We start from the raw sequence: 18,619 nt of genomic DNA on the forward strand, positions 1-18,619 counted from the left end.
ATTCCTCACCTCCAGCACCTCCTCCAACTCCCACTCGTCCCTCTTCATCTCCACTCTATTTCACAGATGATGAGGATGATGATCATGGTGATCCCATATACCTCCACCACAGGATCCTCCCTAGATGCCTAAATGGGCTCAAGCTACTATTGATGATGTAGGATCTCTGGCTAGTGACCCATCCACATCCTGTTGCACCTGTTCTCACACTACGGGTTCTAGCCTACTTAGTCATGCTATTCATACTAATCCTTTGACATTTGTGGAGGTGACAGGACATTCAGAATGGGACAGTGCAATGGAGGAGGAATATTCTTCTTTGATGAAGAACCACACATGGGATCTTTATTCTCTTTTAAAGGGGAGAAAGCTAGTGTGTTGTAAGTGGATTTATCACACTAAGTATGCTACTGATGGTTCCATTGATAAGCATAAGGCTCATCTTTTTTCAAAGGGTTTTTTGCAAGTTAAGGGTGTTGATTACTCTAAGATATTTGCCCTTGTCACCAAGATGAATTCTATTCTCCTTGTCTTATCCCTCGCAGCTTCACAAGGATGGAGTAGCCTCCAAGTTTTGTGCAGGATCCCACCTTGGTTTATAGGCTTTGACGTTCACTGTATGGTCTCAAACAAGTCCCTAGGGCTTGGTATGAGAAGATGGACTCATTTTTGCTATCTACTAGCTTCACTCACTACCATTCTGATCCCATAGTGTACATTCAACATCTTGGTGATGAGATCCTGATTCTTGTTTTTAATGTTCATGATCTTATCCTTACAAGTAGTTCATCATCCATGCTCTAGGATGTTAAGCGTACACTGATGGACCAGTTTGAGATGACTGATCTTGGTTTGCTGCACTACTTTCTTGGTCTTCAGATTAATCAGTCTCCTACTGGCATTTTTGTGTATCAATAGAACTATGCTCTTGACATGCTTCGTCGCTTTCACATGCTTGATTGTAAGGCTGCTCCTACACCATTTCAGTCAGGTGTCACTTTGTCTACCTCCTTCTCTTCACCTACAGTGGATGCTACTTTGTATCGGTAGTTGGTTGGTAGCCTCTTGTACCTGACACACAACTGCCCTGATCTATCTTTTGCGGTTGCCCTAGTCTCTCAGTTTTCTCAGGACCCTCATGAGAGTCATTGGCAAGCTACCATTCATATGTTACACTACATTCAGGGCATACTTATGTATGGCATTCAATACACTATGGGGACTCCACACATTGTTGGCTACACTAACTCAGATTGGGCTGATGATGTTGATGATTGTAAGTCTACTTCTAGCTTTGTGTTTTTCCTTGGCTCTGGTCCCATCACATGGCTATGTAAGAAGTAGCATGTTCAAGCAATTTCATCTATAGAGGTTGAGTACAAGGACATATTTCTTTCCAGTCAGGAGACTTTATGGCTTCGTCAGTTGATGACTGTATTTGGATTTCCTCCTGATTGCCCCACTATTTTGTGGTGTGATAATCAGAGTGCCATCCACATTTCTCGCAACCTGGTGGAACATTAGCGTACTAAGCACATTGAGTTGTATATGCATTTCATCCTTCAGTTGATCCAGGATGGTGTTATTGTATTGGAGTACATTCCTATTGTCGGTCAGGTTATAGACATCTTCACTAAGCTTTTTGCATTGACACACTTTCTTTTGCTATGGTCAATGCTTGGGGTGATGGAAGTTTTCCTTTGGGGGATTGGTTGAGGCCTTCCTTCCTTCACTTCATTTTTTTTTCAGCATGTTTCTTTTACCTCTTTTTGTAGGAGGGTTTTTCCCATAGCGTTTTCTCTCTTTCTCCATTTTACAGAGGTTGCATTTAGTTGCATTGTACTTGGGTACCTAAAATGACCTAGTTGTTGGGACCCATTTTGCATTTTTTCCTTTGTTTTGTGAGCTTAAGGCATTCCCCTAAGTTGCACTTAAGGGGGGTTGTTAGATTAAATAATTAATTAATTGTTAATTATTTACTTAAGCTTACTTAGGTTAGTGCATTTATTTAATACTTAGTATTTAATGCATGTTGAGGTTAGTTGTTGACAACATGGGAGTTTGTTCCCTTTAGCATACTTATCTTTTCCACCTTTTGTGGATGTGTGCTGAGTTGTCATCCTTATCTCCTACCTCTTTTCAGCTTGTTCCACAAGATTCCATGAGGCCTTTATAAGTGGTCTCTCTCTCATTGTAAATTCATTCCATTTTCACATAGCAATTCTAATTTTCTATTGTGAAATATTCTTGTGTGGTATTTGCTTCAAGCTCTTTGTTCTCTAGGTTTCTCTTTAGCAAGCTATTTGCACTACAGGTGATCTTGGCACATTATCAGAGTCAAATTCTCAACTCCTACAATATCTACATATTAAGTTCTAAATTTTTGTTCTATTTGCATTGCCAAAACTAACATCTTATTAATTATTTAATTTCAACTTTATTTTTTCTTTATAAGGGATATTCATTAGAATTTGTAGCTTAGGAACCTAATTGCATTAAAGAAATGTTAGGAAAATATGTTGTCCCTTCCTGGTATGAATGCAAAATCTCCCTTGAGAACTAGACCAAATTTAAATCTTAAATAAAATAGGACAAGATTTCTGGGAATTAAATTAAATCATAGTTGAACTCACAATGTTAGTTTTCGCATAAATATAAAGTTAAAAAAAAGAGAGATTAAATCTAAATAGATCACCAAGAATAGATCTATTTATACTCTAACATTATCCAGATATGAAGGGAATATTAATGGTATCATAAGAATAAATACTAATAGAACTACTCAATAGATTAATAGATCTCTAATCTAAATTCAACACTTAGTTGAATTCTTTTCCTAAGAGAGGAATTAGATCATGTGAAAGGAAAGGGGTCAGAGATAGTGGAGGGTAAAAAATATAAACAAACATAATCAAGATATAAAAAAAACAAAGATAAAAGGAGGATAATTTAGAGTTTTAAAATCAAAGGACAGAATTAGATCAACAAAATAAGACTTACTAAAATATATAAACAAGGATTAGGGGGAAAATAAGTATTTGGAAGAAAGAGGGTAAGGATTTAAGGTGAATGAAGATATATACAACAAAATTAATAGGTTTAATCAATGCATTCTATGTCAACAAGAGAATGGCTTCCTAATCAACATAAAATTTAGTTTGAAAAGTTATCATAGATTAAAACATGATTTTTTTATTGACTCAGAATGATATTTATGATCAAATCACCTTATGAAACAAAATAAATATAGGACAAAGATCTGAGTATCAAGAGAATTATGGGGAATTTAACATAGCTCAAGCATGAAATTTCTATAATATTTTTAAGGCACCATTGAACTATAGTTCAGATATGAATATAGAATCTTCAACAATCAAAGGACAACAAATAACAAAGGAATATGGAATTATACAATAAATAAGTAGATGAAGTGCAAATATCAATGAAAAGAAGTATGAAGAAATAAAACAATCCAACTCATGTATTAATCTAAATAATGGAGGGGGGCAATATGAAAGAACCTATAGAACATATCAATCAACTCCAAATACTTGAGAAAGGAAAAAATAAAGATAAGGAAAAAAGTCATAAGGGTAGCAGATCATAAGAAAGTATACTAGAGGAAACTTTCCAGGAGAACATACATAATTTAGGAGAAAGATCAACTAACTAGGATAGATATGGGGAAACTATCTTTGTTCAAGAAAAAAAACCTAGACTCAGTTAAGGCTACTCTAAACCAGAGTTTGGTTATGGATTTTGAGTCTTTAGAAAATAGAGGACATTAACTAAGAAAGGATGGTGGAGTTATACTAGAGAGTGGGAGAAGCAATACAACTATCAATGTAAAGGTTTATGTAAGAGGAGCTCAATCTAGGACAAATAACAATATAAATGATGGAAGGAAAGATAGTATGACAAAATTAGAAAATTATAGAAAATTTATGAACAATATCAAGCATTGGTGCCAAGAGTGTTCTTTTCAAGGATCTAAAATGTACTTTTTATAAAAGCTAAAAATTCTAAAAGAAAACATTCAAAAATGAAATAAGACACATTTTAATAATATTTTTTTAAAAATAGATAAAAAAGATGAATTAAAGAAACTCAATGAAGAAATAATAAAATATGGAATAGACAATGAAAAGGACAACAAAGAGAAAGAACTATTAGGAAAATAAGAAAATATATTAGCAAACAAGGAAATATTTTGGAAAAAAAAAATCAAGAGAGATATGGTTAGCAGAAGGGGATTGAAACAAAAAGTTTTTTCATGATAGTACAACTCATAATAGAATTATCAATTGAATAACTTTAATTAGGAATGATGATGGTGATATAGAAGAAGACCCTTTCAAAATAGCATATATAATGGTGGAGTACTATAGAAACATCTTAAACAATTTTGATAGTTATAATTGGTCATCACAAAAAAAAATGTTAAACACAATCCTAAAAATTATCACAGATGAAGATATTTAAATATTGAATAAACCATTTTCCTTAGAAGAATTTTTAAAAGCTTTTATTAGTCTTAATCTCCACCCAGGGACAAGTCACCATGACCAGATGGATTGCAAGCCTTCTTTTTCCAAAAGTTTTGGGATATAATAACAGAAGATTTATGAAAGGAAATAGAAGTAATAAGAAATGCAGGATTGCTATCAACTGAAATCAACCATACATTTTTTAACTCTAATCCCTTCAAAAGTGAATTATGATGAACCCAACCATTTTAGACCTATTGCATTATGTAACAACATTTATTAAATCTTATTGAAAGAATTAGCACTCATATTGAAATGTGTTCTTCCAAAAATCATATCAAAAGAAAAAATAAGATTTTATCCCTAATAGAAACATTTTGACTGGGTCATCATTATTCAAGAAACCATTCATTCAAACCTAAGCAATAAAGATACCTATGTTCTTACAAAGTTAGATATCCAAAAGGCATATGATATGATGGATTAGAGATTCCTATGTAAGACACTAGAAGTATTTGTATTTAACCATCAATGGCTAAAATTTATTTTTAATTGTATAGCCACTACCAAAATACACTTCTTATCAATGGAACACTAGAAGGTTTCTTGAGCATTTCTAGAGGAAATAGATAGGGAGATACCATTTCACCTTTCCTTTTCATTATTATGGTTGAAGAATTTGGGAGAACAATTAAGAAATCTTAGGAAGAAAGAAAAATCAAAGGAATAGCCATAACAAAGAACATTTCAAACATTACCCATAAAAAATTTATAGATGACACAATTCCACCTAGATAAAGTTCAACTAAAGAAGCACAAATAGGGAAAAACGTGAATGGGGAAAATTTTGAAATTCTTTTTAACTCTCCAATCTTATTGTAAGGAAGTTAAGGTGCATAGAATCACTTCCTACACTAATCTTGATAGGACAATTATGTAAATTCAACTATTTCAAGAAATGAATAATAACACAATCAAAATAATAATGAATGCATAAAACAATGACTACCTTGGGGAAAATCTTCTGCAATTAAAACCCCACCCTCTAAAAGTCACATAATGTATTCTCAAATCAGGAAGATTACAATACACTTGTAATGCAAGTTCTTATAGTAGTGCATCATTACAACTCAAACTTGGACTCAAACTTAGAGAGACTCCTTTTAGTACCCAATCTCACAAATAGAACTCAATGACCTAAACACCTCTCCAAGCCCTCCTTTTATAGTGATTTATAACGTAGAAACCATTTGTGATTTTACAAAACCATGGGTCAAAACCAACATGGGAAAAAAAACCATTCCACATGCTACTCACTTGTCATTTGTAACTCCAAGAATAGCATTTTTGTCCATAATTTTGTCCTCTAGTTTAGATCCCCATAAAATTCATACAATGAGTTGTTTATACTCTAAAAATGAACTTCCTATATTCTATTATGGACAATACACATTTTTAACAACTCATTCACCTTTTTCCAACACATAAATATGTTGAGAACTACCACAAAAAAATTCTAGAATTTTCTAGAAAAAGCTTGCAAGGCTGAGGCACAATTCTCAACATTCTCCCACTTGTCAAACACCTTGCGAGAATCAAGGGATACAAAGTGTCATGGACTTAATAACACCATCTAAATTTCTCTGTGCTTATTGGTTTAGTTAATGCATCAGCAATATTCACCAAATTTTCTACCTTCTCTAGCTTCACCTTTCTGTCCTTGACCATATCTCTCACAAAATGATATTTTACATCAATGTGCTTGGTCTTCACATGAAACATTAGGTTCTTCGCTAGGAAAATTGTACTCTACCTATCACCCTATTTGAACTTAATATCTAAACATAGTCTCTTTAGCTAGATAGCTTCCTTGTAGGCATGAGTAGCTACCATATACTCTGCCTCTATAGCGGAAAAAGTGACCACAACCTATCACTTGCTCATCCAACTAATTGCACCAGAAAATAATATAAGTACATATGCACTACTGGATCTTCTTCTATCAATATCACTAGCCCAGTCCTAATCCACATAGCCTTGAATATCCAAAGAATGCTTATTTCTTTTTCCATGGAAACATATAGATTACTCTAAGGTACCCCACAAGTATCTAAAAACTCTTCTTATTACATCCCAATGTGCTCTTCCTAGATTAGACATGTAATCGGAAAGTACTCTCATTGCTTGGGCAATGTCTGGCTTGTATAGATTATAGCATACATCAAACTTCCAACAACACTCTAATATGATACTCAACTCATCTCTTCTATCTCGAATGGGAATGTAGAACACTATGAGATATAAATATTTGTTCCCATAGTAATGGGAACACTCAGTGGTCTAGAATCATGCATATTGAATTTTCTCATAATAGTACCAACACACTTACTCTAGCCCAGCCAAAGCCTTTTTTTTCCTATCTCTTATAATCTCCATTCCAAGAGCATGCCTTGTTGCACAAAGATCTTTCATTTCAAATTTACTGAGAGCTATGATTTTAATTCTACAATCAAACCTTATCCTTTTCTAATAAACAATAAGTCATCAACATATAAGATAATAACCTAGAAATAATCACCATTAGACTTGTAATATATACAATGATCAGATTTAGATTGCACAAATCCCAAACTCAATTCATAAGTATCAAAATTTTGGTACCACATCCTAGGACCTTTTTTTAAACCATAGAAGGATTTCTTCCATTTACAAACCAAATGACTTTTACCTTTCACCACAAAGTGCTATGGTTGTGTCATATAAATTTATTCCTCCAAATATCCATGAAGGAAATTTTTCTTCACATCCATCTACTCAAATTCTAGATCATGAGCTACTATAATAGAAATTAAAAATTGAATGGATATCATTTTTGGTACAGGAGAAAAAATTTCACTATAATCAATTTTTGCAACTTGGGAGTAACCTTTTGCAACCAAAAATTCTTTATACTTCTCAATGCTTCCATCTAAACCCATCTTTTTTTTGAATACCCATTTACAACCAATAGGCTTCCATCCTTCAGGCAATGGTACAAGTTCCCATTTATCATTCCTCTTAAGAGCTACCATCGCTTCTTCCATGGCTATTTTCCAGGACTCTGTATCATTCATACTAAGAGACTCTTGTAAAGATTCTGGTTCATCAATATTAGAGTTCAAAGAAAATATCCATCTCCAATCATCAAGATAATATCCATACAATTCTAGTGCTTTCCTTTATCTACTAGACCTTTGAGAAAGATCTTGTTTAGGTTTAGGTTCAAATTCTTCCTCTTCCTCTGACAATTTAGAACTCATAAATCTCTCTTCAACATCTTGTCTTTCTAAGTTCCTCAATTCAATATTCTCAAGTGAAGTGTGTAGTTGAATCACATCTTTCTTTTCTTCCATCTATTCTTGTTGTATTGTAATAGAAGAAGACTTAGTTTCTCTAAAAATAACACTTCTAGAATAAAATAACTTTTGTGGAACAAGATCCCAAAGATTGTGACCTTTTACACCATAACTATATCTGATGAAGATAGATTTTATAGCTTTGTTTTATTTTTCTTTTTGCTTCTCCTTCTACACATGAGAATATTACTCACAACCAAAAACTCATAGATATCTAAGTTTAGGCTTGTGCATCAACCATGCTTCCATTGGTGTCTTATCAACAAGAGCTGATGAAGGAGGCCTATTTATTAGGTAGTAGGCAGTGGCTACAATTTGAACCTAGAATTTTTGTTCAAGTCCATCTCCATTCAATATACTCCTAGCCTTCTCCATCAAGGTCTTATTCATTATTTTTGTAGCTCCATTCTGTTGTGCAAAATATGGAGTTGTATTTTCTCTCTTAAGACCAAAATCGTTAAGAAAATGTGTCAAAATCATTGAAGAAAAATTCACCACCATTATTAGTTCTCAAACACTTTATCTTCTTTCAAGTCTACAACCCAACCATTAATTTAAATTCCTTGAAATGACTGAATACTTTAGCTTTATTTCTAAGGAAATAAACCCATGTTCTTCTGCAGAAATCATCAATTGAAGAAACATAATAAATTGATCTACTAATAGAAGGGACATCAACTGGACCAAATACATTTGAATGGATTAGATATAAAATACATGAGAACTTAAGAGAACTTGAGTAAAACTAAATGTAGTTTTATTTACCATAGATAGAATGGTCACAAAAATTAAACTCAAGATTCTAGTCATTCAACCCATCAACATGGTTTTTATCTTTTAATATTCATAGACCCTTCTCATGTATGTGTTCAAGTCTTTGGTTTCATAACATAGTCTTCTCTGAAGGAAAATTTGATTTAATACATAGAGCACCCTTAGGTACCCAGAAACCATGACCATCTGTTGAAAGAGAAACCCTCTCCTTCTCCAACAAACTGGTCATCTTCATAATCTTATAAAAAGTAATGTTGCACTCAACCATGCTACGATGTCCCCGTTTTGACATATAAATTTAATGATAGATAGTATTATACATAAAGTATATTGTATTAAAGTAATTGATAATCTATAATTATATTAAGATATGAATATAAATTATATCATAATAATATTATATATATATATATATATTATATCCATATATAATTAGATATTTAAATACATGCTATAGATAATTAATATATATACTATATATAATCATATATAATTTAATAATATATAATATAATTATCTTATTAAATATAATTAATATTTTTGAAAGGACATGTCCCTATGAAATACCATCTCTATATATAATATCAACTTTCAAGAAAGATAGCATATGGATTATTATGAAAACTTATAGAATTAAAAAGTGAAGAAGAAAATGTCCTAAACGGGATATTACAAATGCATGCATCAAGTTGGTACAATATACCCCATCTTCTTCCTCTTTCTAATACAATAGCAGGGTAAAAGCACAAACCTATGTCACCCTTTTGTAAAGGAAAAGGCTAACAAAAGGCTAACTGTTCACCCTCAATGACATACAATTGGTATTATTATTATAAATATGAAAATGAAGTAAACTAATAAAATGTGTAGAAATGGATAAACTTTAGGATTATAATTTTTAATAATTATTTGAAATAAGAATTGATATATTTTTCTAATTTTTATACATGATCTTTTACGTGCTAAAAAACATTGAAAATTAGGGGTTGAGTTCCCACCACAAAACTAGATCGAAATAAAGTTATTTCCCTTTGATCTCAGACTATGTTATATATAACATATATATCTAAAATATTTAAAAATAAAAATCAGCTTTAGACCTACATTTTCTCTTTTATAATGATTTAAATTTCAACCCACCTAAAATTGATAGTTTTCATCTCCTACCACACTTTTCAAAACAAATATATTCTAACCAAGAGAAAAATTATAAATTCTAAAAGGAGGACTCTCTTCTCTAGAATGTCATATAATTTTAATTTATTTTTTATATGATTTGATATTTGTTTTCTTTCTCAAAATTGACATTTTTTTTACTGTTAAAATACATACTCGTAAAAATTTTAAATTACAATAAACCCAATCTAATTAAAGCACTATAAACTCTATATGAGAATATTCATGACTCTGAGCTCTATAAAATGGTGGTTATATGTGATTAAAAAAATCATAAAAAATAGTAATAGTTATTGAAATGCGAATTTTATGAAATAATTGTATTTCTTTAGTAATTAGATACAAATTGGTATAAAACATGCATTTAATAGACATTTCCAATTGGAAAAGTGTGAGACCATATATAAATTAGCTAGAATGAATTTATCTAGATCATATTTTTGAAAAAAAATGATTTTTAGATAGAAATACTCAAGTTTAGTTGTTTTGATAAGTTAGCCTGAAAGGTGACATAGCTTTGTAAATTTACCCAGCACCTCTGACCATTTTCAAACTTGCTTCAAAAATTTGTATATGCACACATGCATCTATTAGTTTTCTTATAGATAATAAATTCCTTTCTCATACTAGGTTATGCAAGACACCATCAAATCTTATAATTCTGCCATTGAAAAATTTCACACAAATACTTCCATGATCAACAATATCAGGAACTAAGTTATGACCCAAACACACCTTACCACCATCAAACTTTTCTAACTTACTAAACCAGTTTCTATAAGAAGTCATGTGGAAAGATGTAGCTGAGTCTATCAGCCATGCATTGTCACCTCCATGAATGGCCAATGGTATAATGAAATCATCTCCATCTTCCTTTTCGGACTTAGAATTAGAATCTTGATTCTTCTTCTTTTTCTTCTTCTCCTCTTTATAGTTCATTCGAAAGTGTCTAGGTTTTCCATAATTCTAGAAGATTGCCTTGGATATACTAGGAGTTTTTAAATTTTTATCTCCCCTTATTCTTGGACTTAGAATAGCCATGATTCTTTTCATTCTTACCTCTTTCTTTTGGTCTTCCTCAAACAGTCAAAGCATCTTTGGCATTTAGAGAGACCTTATGTTGCATCTCCTTAGAAAGTAGGGAACCAATAACATCCTCCATCTTCAAGACAAATGAAATGCTCCCTATGGCCACGACAAGGTTGTTCCATGAGTCTTGCAATGAACATAGCAAGATTTGGGACCTTTCTTCTTCATCCATTAACACCCCAACTAAGGTCAACTAAGTCATCAACATATCAAAACTTTAAAGATGCTTAGAAATCCATCCACCTTCTTCCATTCTCAAGGAATACAACTTCTTCCTCAAGAAAATATTGTTCACACATGATTTCTCTTGATAGCTCTTACTTAACTTCTTCCAAATATTTTTCACAATAGGTTCTTCATGAAAATTAATCATAATCAAGTCTGCAAGACACAATCTGATGAGATCTTGAGCTTTTCTATTTATCACATCATACTGTGTAACTAAAGTTGGATTTGTGGGCCTCATCTTAGTCTCATAAATTGTATCCCATAGATCCTGAACAATCAATAGATCTTCCATCCTTAGCTTCCACATCTCAAATTTTGTGCAACAAAAAATCCCTACGTCAATCCTCCCTAACATGCTTGTCATCTTTGCAATCCTACAATACATAAATGCAATCCTCTACACAAGCTGCCACTCAAACCTTGATTATCTCAAAAAACCTGTACTCAATAAATAAAACTAAAACTAGCCAGGCTTTGATACCACTTGTAAGGAAGAAAAGGTGCACATAATCTCCTCATACACTAATCTTGGGAGGATGATTATACAAATTCAACTAACTCTTTTAGAGATCTCAAGAAATGAATAATAATATAATCAAAATAATGTAATGAATAGATAGCACAATAATTACAATGGGTAAACCCTCCTGGGAGAAAAATCCCACCCTCAAAAATCCACATAATGTATTGTCAAATCATAAATATTGCAATACACTTGCAATGCAAGTTCTTACAAGAGTGTATCACCACAACTTGAACTTAGACTCGGACTCAAAAATGATCCTTCTAGCACCCAGTCTTGCAAATAGAACTCAATGATCCAAACACTTGCCCAAGCCCTATAATTTTATAGTCATTTACAAACTAAAAACCATTTGTGATTTTTAAAAGCCATGGGCCAAAGCCATGGGCAAAACAACCATGCCACATGTTACCCACTTGTCATTTGTAACTCCAAGAATAGCATTATCTTCCATAATTTTGTCCTATAGTATTGACCCCAATAAAAGTCATACCATGAATTTTTTATAATCTAAAAGTGACCCTCCTATATACTACTAGGGACAAGGCACATTTTCAACAACTCATACACCTTTTTCCAACTCATAAACATGTGGTTGGGTCCTAACTATCTAATAGAAACCACAAACAAACTAGAAACTACAAAAACACCCTCTATTTTACTTCTACATTGACAGACCATCGATTAACCAAGTTACAGTTACAAAATAAAAACTAATATCCTAGTTGTCTCACTTGAAGCTTTCTTGTATTATGTACTATGATTTTTACCCTTTGAATATTTAAATTTTTTTTGTTGTTTAACACTATGGCATTAAGTTTTAAAAATATCTCACCCATCATATTAGCTTTGTTGGAAATTGGGTAGATGATGTGATGTGACCAAAAGATGAATAGTGTTGAGAAAAACACATTTATAAGTATATGGTCCACTAGGAACGGAATTGAATTCACACTTATTTGATAAATTCAGACTAAAGCCTTTTCAAGGCTATTGTATTGATGTTATAGAACTACCAAATAAAAACATTATTGTTACATATAGAAAGTAAATGTGAGGAGGGAGGAGGAGAATGGCTATGATTACCGAATAATATTGATTATCATAGAACATTAGATTATTAGGTTCAAGTCTAGAGGTCAAATTTTTTAAAAGGTCTTTCTTGAGAGGAGGTGCAACTAAAAGTTCTTCAATCATGATTGAACTTTATATGGAGTTGAATATTCCTTGACTTGAGAAACACACATGTTTCATTAAAAGGGATGATATTAATTGCTTCTCATGGATGCTATCTATGGAAGATAATGATCTATAGGATAAAACAAAGCCTTTGTATATCAATATCAGGTGGAAAAGAATGTTGAACTATACTTGGAAAAGAGATTAAGGTTGCATGTCTAAGGATATAAGGCAAAATCTTATACTTCGGAGAAATGGCATATGGAATAGTAGTTGGCCACAAGATTGGAAAGTTGAATAGATAATCAATGGGGTACTCAACATCCAAGTGGATGATGGATTGGTGGCTATGGGAAGAATGACATGGGGTTACGGTAGGGGGTTTATGACTAGAAGCCACACATATAGTTAAACTTCATTTTTTTCTACAATAGTGGTGGGGAGGAGTACTAGCTAGTTATTGTAGACACCTAAAAATCCTTTAAAAAAATAAAGAATTTTTATTTTTTGAAAAAATCCCTGATGACATCATCATTAATTAATTAATTAATTAATTAATTTTTATGCCATTAAACCCCTTTATCTTAATTAAAAATATTTAATTAAGGAATCCCTCCCAAAAATGTTTAAATCTTATTTAAACATTATTTCCTTATTTATTAATTATTTAATTAATAAATTGACCAAAAATCCTAAAATAAATTAAAAATTTATTTTTTGTCCAAAACTTGGCCAATTTCCTTATGACTAATAACCTCTTCCAAAATCTTCTAATCCTTCTTTAATTTCGATTAAAGGCTAATCCCATCATTTCCTACCCCTAATCCCAACTCAAAATATTTAATTAAGATTAAATATTAATCCTCATGTTTATTAAAAAAGTTTTAATAAATATCTCCTCAACCCAAACCCTTGAAATAAATAAAACTTTATTTATTTCCTAAAAATCTAATTTATCCTCATCCTAAGAAGTTCTAGACTCTTCTAGAAAGTCTTCATCCTCATCCTAGGAAATTCTAGACTATTCTAGAAAGTCTTTATCCTCATCCAAAGTCTAAACTCTTCTAGAAGATGTCTTTAAACCTAATCCTAATCCCCTCCTAACCTTGTCACATTCCCTAAACATGGGTTAAGACTTACTAACCCAAGCCAAAGTTAACAAATATCTCCTCCTTCACCCACCCTCATTAAATGCCATCCACTTGCCTATCCCTAAGCTAATCCTAAACCATCCTAATCCATCCTCTAATAATTTCCACAAGACTAAACAAGCTTAAAACCTTCCTAATCAAGTTCAATTTGAAATTGCTCTCATCACCCTCAAAATATCTCAACCATAAAACTTTATGAAGTCCACTAGGTCATAAATGACTCTTACAAGCCCTTTTATTGCTCTTACAAGTCATTATGAGGGTCTTTATGAAGATTTTATCCCTTGAGCCTCCTTTGTTGACTCATCCTTCCCCTTTCCTCCATCCTCTCACCATGTGACATGTGTCACTCCTTGATTGGCTATAAGGAAGCACAATCCATGTGCCTCCTCTCATGCAATCTGAGCCCTCCATAAGCTTTTTCCCATCCTTGCATCTTAGCCCTCAAACCCTCAAGCCTCTTGCCTATAAATTGGATCCTTCCCCTTTGCAAAATAACACAATCCATGAAGTAAAGTCATAATTCCATTTTGAGAATCCATTTTACATCAAAACCATACACTCACACCCAAATTCCAACTCCATTTGAAGCATAAAGCTTGAGCATACATCCTATCTATTTAGACAAAGCTACTCAACAAGAGAGCTTCTCATTGAGAGAGCCCATTAATGGCTCATATTCTCAATTGAGAGCTCATCTTAGTCTATCTTGGAGTTTATGAATTTTTTTTTAGTTTGTAGAAGCTTTATTTAAATTTGGTTTCTATTAGCATACTAACATTGCTCATATACATTTTGGCACGCCCGGTGGGACCCCGCATGGGTCATCTTCATTAGCTTTCTTAGTCAAGTTTTGTATGTCATTTGCTAATTTTGGCTAATTTTTGTGATTGGTAGGATTTTATAAATTGGTTTTGTAGGTCCACATGAGCATGAAGAAGACAAAGGAACTCATAGTATATCTCATAGTGTTTGCAGATTTTTCAAGCTTATAGGTGGACAAAGCACTTGGAATTCTTCTTCCTCTTCTTGTCTATATTCTTCTTATTCCATCTACTTCTTCTTCTTCTTCTTGTGGGAGATCTTGGCCATTTTTTTTTAAGGAAGCAAAATCATACACACTTCTTTTTAGTGCTTAAAATGAACCCCCAAATCATACTTAAATCCATTAAAAAATTAAAAATTTGCAAAAAAGAAAAAAACTTTTAACAAGTGAAACTAAACCAATCTAATCATTTGCATCCTTGCAACATCAAGGTTTTAGATGCATTCATGCAAAGTTAGGAACACTTCATTTTTTGGAATTTAAAAAGAACTTCAAATTTCCATTTCAAAAGGTTCAAAATCAACACTAAGTGCACACTAAAATCTAAATCAAACTCAAAGCATCAATCAAGGATAAAATGAACCTCATTTGCAAATATTTTAAAGTTCTTTTAAAAATCTCATGAAAACTAAGAGTCCTAAATGGTTGCCAAAATTGTCCTAAAAATCTTTGTTATTTGTTCGAAATAAATGTATTGTTGCAAAATCTTGAATGTTTCTTAGGTTTTTCATGCATCAAAACAATCTAGGAATATCATTTTTGGGCTTAAAATATGCAAACTAGAACACAAAATCTTGAATGAAAACCAAAGTCCAAAGAGTCATTTTCATTTTTGAGTCCAAAACAATCTTGAATGATCTAAGGTTAAAACAAAGCACTTCAAAGTTCTTAAAACAACACACAAAATCTCAATCTTGAATGCTCAAAGAAAAAAACTTGAATGTTTAATCACTTGTCTTTGAATGCATTGTTGCTAAAACCACTCTTGAGTGCCATGGATTAAAATCAAAGTTTTTTTTTTTATGAATGCATGATTAAAACAATAAATCCAATCTTGAATGCCATAGATCAAATAATCATCTTTTGGGGCATAAAAAGAATCCACATTTTTGAAATCTTCTAAGTTATAAAAACTAATAAAGATGCTTTGAGTTAAGTTTGTAGTTGGACTCACCCTCTTTAATCACCCATCAATTGAACCATTGGTTGCAATCTCAGTGCCATCTATGGGGATGGGTCCACCTAAGAGGGTGTTAAGTGCTCCACTCAAATCAAACTCCACTCACTTGAGTTTTTAGTGGTTTTTCTAAGTTAGAAAATTCCTTGAATGCGCATTAGTCTCGCTAACACTTCATTTGGGCATAAAAATTGAACAACTCTTGACATGGAGGGCCTCCAGGCGCACGCTTGGCAATCGAGTTTCACACATCTTTATTTTGGGCTTAAAAAAAACTCACACTCAATCTTGAATGCCTAACAATCAATGAACATCGCATGGTTTTGATGCATTTTCAATGGCGCTCACATTTCTTATGTTGACGATCTCTCGACTTTCATTATGCTAATGATGCTGTCAAATTGGAATGAACATTGTATGCCATAATCACAAGTGTCTTCAATCATAGCTTACAAAATTTAAATCATCAATTGGAATGAACGCGTGTCTTTTAAAGCCCAAGATCATGTATGTGGTCTTGTTTTACACTTTTTAGGAGGCCTGCTTGGGGATTTCATCACCCCTTGGGACGACCTCAACTCCAGCATTTCGGCGGAGTATAAAGATCGAGAGGTGAATCCAAAGACACCTCTCTTGGGATCAAAATTTTGTCACTCGGGCTAAGCCTCAAGGAACTTTATACCCTTGAGAAGTGAAAGAGGAGAAGTGGGTTACCGCTCCTCTTGGCTGTGTGACATCTTTTTGGTTTCATCTACGGATTTGGGCCTCACGTACCTTGCGTATATCAAGGACTCCCTAGCTAAACCAAATTTCATCCTTGTAGAAAGCTTCCTAAGATGTTGGTGTGTTTGACGTGCTTGCTCAAAACTTTTGTCTGCTTGTTTGTTCATAGCTTTTGAATGAATGTTTGCTAATTTTGGTCGAAATCCCAGAAAAGCAGAAATCTCCCAACTCAAGGCATACTTAGCGTAGTCACTGCCTTATCAGAAAATCATCCAAGATCCCCTGATGCAACCGAATCTATCTAGTTCTTTGCCTTAGAACAATCCCAAATCCAAAGTCTATCCAAATCATCCCCCCAGCCAGCTAGCAACCTAATCCAAAATCACCCAAGCCTTTAAAGAGTTGTTGTCACTTTGCTAGATTTTGCTATCCAATCAATCCTACCAATCAACCAATCTCACCAAGGTTATCCCTTTGACAGAGCATTGTCTAGGGTAATCCAACTTTGTCACTTGTATCCCTCATCACCTTGAGCTAAGAGTTGGGATCCACAAGTGGTCAATCTTGTGTCATGCCATAGGATCACTAGTCTATCCTTAAGTTGACACAATCACCACGAATCCTGCACATAGGAAAGCAAAACTCTCACTTTTTGATAGCATACCCTTGAAGTCTTCCACCCACAAGAAAGCCAAAAATCTCCAGCCAATCCTCCTTAGGTCTGTCATACAGCTTTGACTCTCCCTAGGAAATCTTTCATCAGCCAATCCAAAATATGTGCTTAATCCAAATCCAACCATGAGCTTCTGTGTTCATCCATATGCAAGGCCCCATCCCCATCAAACTCATCATCAAAGCATGAAGTACCAATCCTATCATGATGTGTTTGGTCGCATTTTCCTTGCTCGTGCCACCTCCTATTCCAATGATGATGAAAATCTTGTTGACTATGACGGGTATATTGAAAGCCTTAGAAATATTCCCCCAAGCATCCCCCAAAATCCAAGAGTTATTCCAAACTATCTAGTCATGCCATCCGATATTCTAGCTTCCCCTCCATCACCCAATCAACCAAGCTTCCAATCTTCCACCCCAATCACACTAGCTATTCCTATCAATCCACCTCCACCTTCGACACATGAGTCTCCAAGGAATCTCCTAGAGGAAATACAAGAAAAGTTGCCTCCAACAGTCGATAAGCCATGTCATCTAATCCAACCATGTGAAGTAGTTAGTGATGAAGCTTCCCCATCTATAATATCACCTCATTCTCCCATAGCTATCATCCCCATACCATCCATCAAATTGCTTAAAATCCTTCCACTTCCCGCAAGCATCAAAATCCCACCACCTATCAAATCCCTCCAAATCCTATCCACATCACCTCCAAGCATTTCCCAAATCTCTCGTAATGACCCTTATGCATCCATCTTCTACTCACCCATCTCCACTACTGAATCTCCCATCTATCCATCCGTTGCCTTTGAAGAATCCATCCCTTCACCTCCTATCGCACCATCCACTCCAAACCAATCCTATCAAGATCCTACCCAAAATCATGTTGACATCCCCCAAAGCATAAATGAAGATATCATCGTACCATGTCTTCCATCCATAGTGCAGTCACCATCTCCTCCATCTCCAAAACCTCAAGCCATATCTCCTCCACTACAAGATATCTTGTCATCCCACCAGCTACATCAAGATCCTATCCTTCCATCTCCCCCGCTCCATGCTTCCATCTTACCACCTATCCAAGCTATTCCACCATCTATAATCTACCCTCTTGGTTCACTTACATTCATCCAAGGTGGCCCTCTCTCAGCAGAAGAATTAAGAACAGTATCTCCCCATTGCAATACACCTAATAAATCACTTCTACCATTTTCTG

The sequence above is a fragment of the Cupressus sempervirens genome, chromosome 11 (genome assembly GCF_028749045.1).
Source record: "Cupressus sempervirens isolate cs-2001-9-10 chromosome 11, ASM2874904v1, whole genome shotgun sequence".
Taxonomy (NCBI): domain Eukaryota; kingdom Viridiplantae; phylum Streptophyta; class Pinopsida; order Cupressales; family Cupressaceae; genus Cupressus; species Cupressus sempervirens.